We start from the raw sequence: 11,557 nt of genomic DNA on the forward strand, positions 1-11,557 counted from the left end.
CCCAATAAATGTTATTTTAATGCATTTTAAGACAGAAATAACTACATATATACCCAGCAAACATTGGTCCGACGGCGACGTCCTGTCCCTGGCCAAAAATAGTCGCGGTAGGAGGACGACAATATGCAAAAAATTGTAACAAAAAATATTTCTTAAAAATGCATTCAAATACGTTTGTACATGTCTACAATTCTCTGTGGTTGCATGTAAAGTTGTTTCTTTGACTTTTAGCTGCGTGTAGTTCAAAATATACCCTGTTGTGATTCAGTTGTGAAAGGACGTCCAGCAGGTGACGTCTTCTACACATGCATTTATAGTCCATCGTCAACCTCTTTAAAATCCTTATGAAATATGCAAAAGCCATTGTGCTTACACATTCACATACTACAGTAATTTATTTAAGTGCCCAATTATTTTTTTTAAGAGGTTGTTAATAGTCGTCCACTGACGTCCTTTAAACGTTTAGTAAGACCCAAACAAACCAGCACGGAAATCTTTATAAAAAAAAACCCTCAGTTTGTTTTACATCTTTTTTTATGTCAAATTCTATTCACAAAGTGCCCCTGTAGTTAAGTAATTGTGAAATCACTGCATTTACTCATTATTCCACCAGTTTCCCATACATTACAATATGATTTCATTATTTTGTTTATATAATTATTAAATATATATAGGCTATATCCATAAGTTATTCATACATTATTCATAAAGTCACAATTTAAAGTCTGAGCTGGATGCAAAAACTGCTGCCAAGATGTTGTAACAAATATCGCGATATGATATCCCTATAGCAGATAATCTCGCGATATGACAGTTTGTATACTCAACATTCCAGATCAGTAGGTGGCGGTAATGCATCTTTTTATGCTGGTTTGGCAAAACCGCCAAAAACACCAGAAGAAGAGTGAGCAGACATTCTCTGGCGGTAACGTATTTCTATCTACAACACGAGGAGAGTTTTTTTGCGTTTACGAATCATTAAAAATTTACTGGTGGGTAAGTACATTTTGAGGTATTTTATTAATGTATTTTAGTTTTACTTGTTTTACTCGGAACAAAAATCCAAAAGCAAGTATAAGCACACTGTCAAGTTAAATTAAATTTGGCTGAAGTTAGCTAGTATGCTAAAAGGTAATGTATAATGCTAAGGCCTTTTTTAACCCTAAAAACAAACTCATCTGTGGCAAAATAAAACGTTTATGGAACTTAAAAATTGAAGTAACCACCTTTCGAATATTTTCACAGAATGTTAAAGTGTGTTTGTGTTATGAGATACATAAATAATGATATATTCAGTATAGCACACACACACACACACACACACACACACACACACGCGTGTATATATATATATATATATATATATCTTTATAATTAGGGAAACTTCTTGAGAAAAATGTGGGATTACTTTGCTTAAGCAAACCTCTTGGTGGTAAATTGATTCAGTAAAGACAAAAAATTGGATAAAAGGAAAAAACAGTAGTAAAATGGATATTTACTTTGATATCAAAGACATGCAGCACACAAGAGCACATTGGTTAATTAAACATGTTTAAAGATTAAAATAAAAAGTGCTACTCAGATGTAGCATTCTGACAGTTTTTTTCTGAAAATAAATTAAATGAAAGGCACTGCAATGTTAAAACTGTAGGAGGAGCTGATGAATAATTCACTGAAATCTGTAAATTAATTCGAACATGGCTGACTTCAATAAGTGCTTTAAAAGTATTTTGTCATTTTAGATTTGCTAAACATGTCCTCTGACTATCAAAGAAAGTGGAGACGTCGAAGGGCAAGAGTTGACTGCCATTCTTGACCCTGGAAAGTCGTCATCATCGTTTACGAGACTAGAGTCTGAAAGTGACCTGAAATCCTTTGAAGAGTGCATGAAAGATGACCAAAAGAAGTGGATCTGTGCAAGTTTAAAATGTGATGAGGATTTTGGGTATATTTCCAGATATACATAAATGCATATGTACGTGCACACACAGATAAGTGTTATTTAAATATCATATTACATTTCTTTTGATTGTGGTGTCACTTTTAGGTTCAGCAACTGTCCAGAGTTGGCGGAATGTCAGTCAGAGACTGTGTAAACAAAGTCATGAACAGGTATGTATTTACCTAGCATTGTTTGTGTGTTTAGCTGTGTCATTTCAGAAAAAATGACAATAATAACAGTAGCTATAATGACCTCAACCTTTGATAATACTATAATTCTGTCACGCATTATATCTACTTATATAATTGCCAGTTTTTGTGTCAAATAAGTTTTAATGTCTGTGCTAAATCAGGCTGTTCGTAGGACTTTAAACAAGATATAAAAACCATAATGTTAGTGTAAGAAATGAATGAGTTATTACGTGTCACAAAAACTTTGGATAGGGACAGAGGCAGAGCACTTATTACATGATAGACTAGTGGTTGTGAAAGTGTATGTTTTAACACTGCATACACTGCATGCAACTGTCAAGCTGCACAGTACTGCTAATTTGCAATGCATTTTAATATTATGAAGTACATCCTGAATTGTTTATTTCTCAGAATCATGTCAAATGCCTTAATGGCAAAATTCAACATGAGGGGTGGTGACCAGCTGGAAAAGAAGGCATTCAAGGCTACACCTTTATATAATATAATACAAGGTAATGTGTGACACACATTGTATGTTCCTTGTGTCTTATTTATTTAAAAGACCTATTTTTATCAGAAATGTCCAAACGCATAATAAACATGTTTTTAGTCCCAGTGTACTCATATGTGGACATGTATGAAATCAACATCCTGTGTCATGAATTAAATCTTCATTTTAAATTTTGAAGTCTTGTTCGACTGCATTGTACAATTAGTTTGATAAACAAAAACACTTTCTAAATAAGTGCTTGTTTAACTTCTTGCTTTTTACATTCATATTCTCTTCCCTCAGATGCTGTGAAGAGGTGGAGCCCAAATGCTACTGACTTGGAAATTGACGTAGCAATTATGGCGGAACACTTGAAACATGCTCCAGGAAGAGCTGGGGGTGGGGGTTATAAGAAGTAAATGGTGGTAAACCCAATGGCAAAGTTACTGAATCAGTGTTTAACCTGTTTATTGTTATACTTTATAAATAAATATACATACACACAAAATATGCAATTATGTTGTGGAGCACTAAAATAAAATAGATTTTTTTTTGGAAAAGAATGGTGTGTTTATACTTATATCCTGTGTTTTTGTTATGTTGTTTGATTAAAAACTACACATTAATTTAAAAATACTGAAAACACAATTACCGCAGATTTAGTTAACTAAATTGCAATACTTGTAGAGTCTTGTTTGAATGTTTAATAACTGGAAGATATTATTAAAAAATGTTAAGTTCATGTTATCTTGTGGTAAAGTAAAATATTTAAGCTCACAAATAATGTGTTATTGGTTGTAAAGTACACGTGGGAAAAACAGTTTATAGACGTCCAGGTCGGACTGGACCGCTTTTGGACCTTTTTGGAACCTTAGTCAAGTTCAGCAAATGTGTAAACCTCGAGACATAATGCATTTCACGATGTTAGACAATATGGTATGTTTATTTTATATTTTAATGTACACACGTAAATTATGCAGCAGTACATCTTATTATAAACATCCAGAAGATGACCTATTTAGACGTCCGTGGACGTCCAGAAAAGACGTGCATTTCACGGCCAGAAGACGTCAAAGACGTCGGTTCAACTTTCATTTCGGAACTATTTTTCAACCATAACGGGACGTGACGAAGGGACGTCTTTTCAACGGTCTGTACACGTCTCAATGTTTGCTGGGTACATATAGAGCACTTTAATTTACACATTAATTGGTTGTGGTGGTTAACCTGCAACTTACACTTTAAATAAGCTATTTCCTCACAAAACCGGTTCTGTGAAGCCTCTTCTCCTTCTCCATTGATATCCATTAAAAAAAAACAGACTAGCAACAGTTAACGGTTGAGATGCTAGCGGACTTTTCCCTAAGACACTAAATAATTTCTATAAAGTAAATATTCAACGGAAGCGTGTTATTTACATGAAAGAATGTGTCAGAAGCATTTGTATGTACTATTTGTGTAAGTTTGGGGACTAAACTTACCTGAAAGTAGTGAAAACAACAGTGAGAGACGGAGTTTCTGCTTTGTGTCAGTTGAGCTGCCGTCCCGTTTCCATGGTAACGCCCTCCAGTTCAAATGCAACTCGAATGTTCAGTGCGCGCGCCCATTAAAACACGTAAAACTCAAGCAGCATTTACATAAAAGTAGAATTGATGGAGGGAATTATTTGATAATCAGGTAAAATATATTGAAAACTTTGGTGTGTTCCTGTTTTAATAAAACCGGTTTAATTATAACCTCAGTGAACTGAGTACATGGCTAATGACATTGTCTTAATGACATAGTTTCTTTATTTGTATTATTTTGTCCAGATTTTCATTGTATTTTATAACTCTCTGTCTGTACCCTTCTAAGACATGATACAGATGATATGCTGCGTTTGGTCCCTGATGTGCCGTTCAGTGACAGGGCAGTATGTGGTAACAAGTCTTACAATTGATTCCAGTCAATTATGCAAAACAGTAACTTAAATTAAAACTGTAAATTATTTTTAGGTTATTCAAAAAATAACTTTCCAGCAAGTTCTGGGAATGTTGTTTTATGGTTGCAAAATAATAACTTAAAAAAGAAGATATTTTGAAAAATTTATTTTTTCTGCTGAACACAAAAGATGATATTTTGAAAAATGTCTGTAACCAAACAGTTGATGGACCCCATTGACTTCCATAGTATTTTTTTTTCCTACTATGGAAGTCATTGGGGTCCATCAACTGTTTGGTTACAGACATTTTTCAAAATATCATCTTTTGTGTTCAGCAGAAAAAATAAATTCTTACAGGTTTGAAACAACTTGAGGGTGAGTAAATGATGACAGAATTTTCATTTTTGGGTGAACTATCCCTTTAAGTAAATCCTATATACTAATTTTTTACTTGTAAATATTAGACATCCAACAGACAAGTAAAATTGACTTCTGACTCTCTGGCATATTTACATGCATTAATTAAGTACTTGAAGCAAATTTAAGAAAATCAAGTAAAATTTAGTCCTTGAAGAAAGGAATCTGCGCATGCGCGGAAAGAAGAAAACACGCATGACTGAGGGATTTCCAATCTCCACTCCAACTGCTCTCGACAGGTAAGCAACAGTAAAAAACTGCATTATATTACAGATTTTTTTATTAATTCAACGATTGTCTTGTCATCACTTCATTCTATACATTTGAAAAGTTTAGTGTTCTTAAGTTTAGAGACGTGCTCCAGGAAAAAAAGTTCACGGAGACGGAGAGGCAGAAAGCACCCTGTTTATTTTCTTTCTTTTACAAAAAGCACAATGTTTTATTTCAATTGAAAGTGGAAAAAGTAGACATTTAACAGTTTATTTTTTTTATATTTCTTAAGTCTGTAATCTTTGACCAAAAATGACGGAGTATTATAAGTCTATTTTGCTGCTATGTGGAAAAAAAAAAATCGAGCAAAACGCGCTGGCGTGTTTGCCGACCCAAGAGGGTTAATGATGAGGTAGCTTTGTAAGACGTTAGCCATATTTTTTTTCTCAGTTTTAAACTTTACGTTTTACACGATTTATCAGTAATCACGCCTGAAAACTATGAATATGTTACTTAAATCATGATCTTTTTGTTTAATATTTGTTATTTTGTGTGCAAATTTTCTTTATAGATGACAAATATTGGCCACGAATTAACAATAGGCCTAAGTGAGAAGGTTCTCGTTCCCTCGTCGTGCACAATATAATTCATTCCCTCATTCATTTGCTAAATCGTGCATACTATCTATTAAATGGTCCCTGATTTTACTAAATCGTGACCACGTCAAAACTTAAGAAAACAAAACCTAATCAAAATAAAAATAAAAGTCAATGTTCATGACACAAACAAATTTTAATCCTCATTCTGTGTTTTCACCATCCATGGATTCTGCTACCTCAGTTGGATCCAGGGATCTGCCACCTCAATTAGGTCCAGGGATTCTGCCACCTCAACTGGATCCACGATCTGAACTTGCTCCAGGTGTTGTAGTCTCAGCACGACGATTAACGTGCTGGACTTTTAATGTAATCGGAAGCTGCTGTACCAAGTCATTAATATTGCCAGAGTAAAATTGACTTAGTACAGTGAAGTCTTCCAACTCACTGTCCAAAAGGATGAGCATGCCGTCATCTTCTGACACTCCAATAATCGTCAACACTGCCTCGAGGGTCTGGCACTCAAAACAATTCCACACTTAGGATACACATAAAGGCACAGTCATACAAAAAAATATTGTCATATACTATATATATATATATATACACACACAGTGTATGTGTATATATTTTTTATGTCTTAACAATTAATGTAAATATTTAGAAGAAATCTCAAATTTATGCTGATTGTAACTATCGATGTAAGTTTTTTTTTTCTCCTTTTTGGCTTAATTTAGTTCACCCTTGGGGCTGGGTATCAACAGAGATGTTCCCGATTCGATTACGAAGATCTCAATGCTTGCAGTTTAATTAGTTGTTCTTATTTTTTATTAATGATTGTTTACTTGTCTTTCATAATCTTTGAAATTTATATTTGTTTACCTTGACAGTTGTGTAGTTGGAGGAGTCAAATTTTTCCTTTTCCATTCGGCCGAATATTGGCTCTTAGGTGGGTGACCTCCACCTTATGGCCGACATACAGCTCCACCAACGCCTTGTCTCTCCATAATGAGATGTCGAAGAGTTTACTGGTAGTTCCACATCTCACATAAAGGTCCAGGATGGGAAACTGGGCCCGAGTCATCCTGGCCACTTGCACCTGGAAAATAACAGCACAGTGTCACAGATGAGTGTTTCTCAGTCCTGGTCCAGGTATCCCCAACACGGAATATTTGCTATACATTTCCAATCAAGGTTAATTCACCTAAATGTGTATATCAAAAAAGAGTGTTAGGGTACTCTAGGACTGTGATTGAGAAACACAAGTATAATAGCTTACATTTACCAAGGTTAAGTATAACAGGATAATGTACTAGATATTCAATTGTGCTTTTAAATTAACTTACAATCTCAATATTTCCCCGCAGACTCAGGTACCCAGGGCTTTGGAAGATCTCCTGTTCTTCCCCAGTTACACATGGGGAAGGAGGACAGAGGACCTCCTTAGCAGCTCTCTCTGCCTCCTCAGTTATGGCCAAAATGGGGAGGTTTTGAATTTCCTGATTAAGCGGTTTATAAAAATACATGGCCGGCCATATTTTCTTTGAGAAGGTGAAATTTTTAACAACATACGGCCCACCCTCTTCAAACTCTGGGTCACTTCCGTTTCTTATTGTGATGTAACATGTCTGTCCATCTGTTAGGACTGATTGTGTGGTAACCCTGTATGCTCCAACATCAACAATTGCATTGTTGGAGACAAAAGTTAAAGCCTTTTGGCTCCTGCGGTTACCCACACACTTCAGTTTGAGTGGTGCTTGCCAACTGTAGGGGGTTGCCATCCTAAGAATAATAGAAGAAGAAAAAGGTATGGTTATAACTTTCATAATGTTTTCAATTACTTTCTAAAACATGAAAATATCATGACAGAAATGACTTGTATATATACTTATAACATTATTACTATTGATATATTTTTCTTTCTATATTTCTATTACTGTACTTTATTGCATAATATTTTTTTGTTTTCTTTGCAAATGTTAATAATTTTTTTTTTTGTTTAATAAATATTTACGTCCCAAGAAATGTTAAACAACAACTTCCAATTAATACATTAATTGCTTAAATACATTTCTTGTGAAGTAAAAAACTACCTCAGAAAATTACATTTCCTGCCAGGAAGTGGAAAAAGAGCAGCCTCTGACAGGATTAATTTTTTAAACTTCATACTCTGACAGGATTTCTCTCTTTTTTTACTTTATATTTCACAGGAATTTATTTATTTATTCATGTAGTTGATTTATATATTGAAACTCATTGATACAATTTCTAATGAAGTAAAGTTTTATCTCAGAAAATGAACTCAACCTTAGCCATAACCCTATAGACGGCCCCTTTTCCAATCCCTGACAGATTTTTTGTTTGTTTGTTTGTTTAATAAATATTTATGTCACAAGAAATGTTAAACTTCCAATTAATAAATTCATTACGTGAATACATTTCTTGTGAAGTAAAAATTTACCTCAGAAAATTACATTTCCTGCCAGGAAGTGGAAAAAGAGCAGCCTCTGATAGGATACATTTTTTAAACTTCATACTCTGACAGGATGTCTCTCTTTTTTTATTTTATATTTCACAGGAATTTATTTATTCATATAGTTGCTTTATATATTGAAAGTCATTGATAAAATTTCTAATGAAGTAAAGATTTACCTCAGAAAATAAACTTTCCTGTCAGCTAGTTTCTGACTTTTTTTTTATTCTTTTTTTTTATTCTTATTTATCTATTTATTTATTTATTTTTAAATTAACATTTCTAAATACATAGTGTTTCAAATACATCATTACATGTTATATCTTCCGTCTCACTTTTAAATCCAGCAGGGGAACAATAGCGCCTTCTCTGCTAAGCGGTGGAGAACTGCTGCGCACGTGCATGTTATTAATAATTTTAACTGATAAGGAATTTTATTTATATTCTTTGTGATTTTATGATATTCTATATTATTAGCATCTCCTGCGCTGTCTGTGGGCGTGTTTTTAATTAAATATTTTTTAACTTGTAAATATTTTTATGTATTGTAATAAATATTTTTAACTTGAAATTAATTTTATTTAAAGGTCCCGTTCTGCGTGATCCCATGTTTCAAACTTTAGTTAGTGTGTAATGTTGCTGTTAGAGCATAAATAATATCTGTAAAATTATAAAGCTCAAAGTTCAATGCCAAGCGAGATATTTTATTTAACAGAAGTTGACTACAAAAAACGGCTCGATTGGACTACACCCCTCTACATCCTGCTTTAATGATGTCACTAGAACCATAGATATCATATAAAGGCTAGATGTCTTAAGGCGGAGTCACTTCCGGCATCACCGGCGGCCATCTTAGGACAGGGCTCTGTGAATTAAAGGGTTACTTCAGGATTTAGCATTAAGCTTTGTATTAGTAGAAAACCTGTAGTATTTTCGAATTACCATGCTTTCCACCCTCATATCCCCCTGAGACAAGAGATTTATGTATTTTTTGTCTGGAAAAAATCCTCCGATGACGCAAAAATCGTCATTTTGCGTCATCGGAGGATTTTCTGGCCAGAGGCTAAAGACTACAGCCAGTAGATGGCGTTGTTCCGCATGTTTTCAGCCCGCCCATAGGAGGTGGGATCTCACTCACAGAATGTACACAGTGTCAGCCATCTTTCTTTGGAAGCTAAGCTAGCAGGCTCTTCTTCTGTGGAGAAAGCTGAATAGTAGGAGAAAGCTGAGTAAGTAACCATCCTCCTTTTCCCGGACTTGTTCGGCTGGCGAGATCGTTCAAAATGTACGGGATTCAGCTTTTGCTTTCTGCGGTCGCTATTCCTTGTTTACATGCACACCTTTTGTTTCAATCTAACTGAATTCATTCCGATTGGTGAATCTGAATGTAGTGTTTACATGAACGCTAAACAAGTGATCGGTTGATGTGCGTTTTACCATTGCTAAGAAAAATTCCCGCTCCTCCGTGAGATATGCGAGACCCGGCGCGTCTCAGTAATCATGCCACCGGCCTCGCGCTGTTCTCCCGCGGCCGTCAGCCTCGTCCTGCTCGCCACCGTAAACATGATGAATGAATGGCGACTGTAGAACGCAAAAGCCGAATCCCGGACATTTTGGACGATCTCTAAATCCCTCTCAAACTCATCACGTAGGCTAGCTTTGTTGTTTTAAACTGCGCACTCTTACCGGTAGGCGTGGCCTCCTGAGACAGCGAAGCAAGTGCATTCTGGGAGTTGTTGTCTTTCATCCACATAAGCCAAAAATACATTTTCTGGCTTTTCTCAGTCTAGAAAGCTCCAAATTAAAAAATGTCTTCACATTTCTTCTACTTAAATGACCTATTTTAAATACACATTCATCTTCCCAGAGGTGAAGTATCCCTTTAAGGTGAGTGAGCAGCACGCACACAAATCCTCTTATCTCGCTGAAATCTGGACGGATTTACAAACGGTTTGGTTTCTTACAAACGTTATTAACGTGGCTATAATTCTGAATGCTTAAACATTTTGAACATAATTATTCATATGTATGCAGTATAATAGCTACATCTCTGACGTTTATAACAAACCAAACCGTTTGAAAATCGGTAGAAAATTGAGCAAGTTATGGTTATTTAAAAGTACATGCACCATGTTATGAGTGAGCGAGCACCCTGTCGTAAGATGGCCGCCGTGTGCGGATGTCGAGCTCCATTGGCCAGCAGCACCGGTAAGCTATCTAGCCTTTATATGATATCTATGACTAGAACCGTTTCTTGACTAACCTCTGCCCACAGGAATGCTCCCTCAACTCTACTGGCTACTTGCACACTTCTTATAACTTAGCCTACTGTGTTTACTCAGCTCTTACGGTGATTTTCTGAAGTAAAACTGACGCTTCATCTTTTGTGTGATGTACAATAAACTTTATTAAACTCATCAGTACATGTTTGATCATCATTCAGACAGCAGACTTGTAGGCTATTAATAAATAATGGATACATAGCCTACAAGCAGATGACAAATACGTTATAATAACCGTAATTAAACTACTAAACCATACCTGTTTCATCTCTATTCAGCACTCTGACTCTGTAGGCATTATTGTCCGACTCGAAATGAACGCCGTTACTGAGAGTTTCTGATATTATCATCATTCCGTGAGATTAATTTTTCCTGACAGACTGAGCGCGAGCTCATGAAGCTCCGCCCCCTGTGCCGTGCAGCCGCAGCTCATTTGCATTTAAAGGGCACACACTGGAACAGCTCGTTTTTCTGAGCCCCCAAAAATGTCAATTTAAACATGCTGTAAAAAATGATCTGTTGGGTATTTTGAGCTCAAACTTCACATACACACTCTGGGGACATCAGAGACTTATTTTACATCTTGTGAAAAGGGGCATATAACGGGACCTTTAATATTCTCTGGTGGATCTCCTGCTCTCTGTGTGTGAGCTCGCTTTGATAAATTGGATAACTGACAGCAGTGTACGTCCTGAAGTCTCCCTGAACTGCTGTGAGCTTGAACGTGATGTACAACCATCTGCCTCTTTTGAGAACAAAGCTCTGTCAACGATGAACAATGCAGGTCTGCTAATGTCTCGCAACAGTGTGTCCAAGATCCAGTTCAACAACCATCTGAGACTACCGTTAATGGAGCCACATCAACTAATGATCAAGCCCACTTGACTTGTAAAGATAAAGTGGACGTTCTAACTACCGTCACTCAGACTCAAGGCCGATATAAAAATGTGTCATTCAGAGAACTTTCTCATGGCATGCTGTCACAGGATCAATTGCCATTGTCAGCTCCAAATCATCAATATTCACAATCGACAA

At 35.7% G+C, this 11,557-nt stretch overlaps 1 long non-coding RNA gene across 1 annotated transcript; it reads right to left on the minus strand.

Moving 5' to 3' along the window:
* Nucleotides 1-5,225: 5,225 nt before the first annotated feature.
* On the minus strand, nt 5,226-10,940 carry LOC307157837. The gene is made up of 4 exons (XR_013821097.1): nt 10,782-10,940; nt 7,114-7,549; nt 6,650-6,866; nt 5,226-6,305 (listed from the first exon to the last, which is right to left on the minus strand). It is a non-coding gene; the product is annotated as an uncharacterized lncRNA (long non-coding RNA).
* Between the last annotated feature and the right edge of the window lie 617 nt (nt 10,941-11,557).

The sequence above is a fragment of the Squalius cephalus genome, assembly GCF_949319135.1.
Source record: "Squalius cephalus genome assembly, chromosome: 4".
Taxonomy (NCBI): domain Eukaryota; kingdom Metazoa; phylum Chordata; class Actinopteri; order Cypriniformes; family Leuciscidae; genus Squalius; species Squalius cephalus.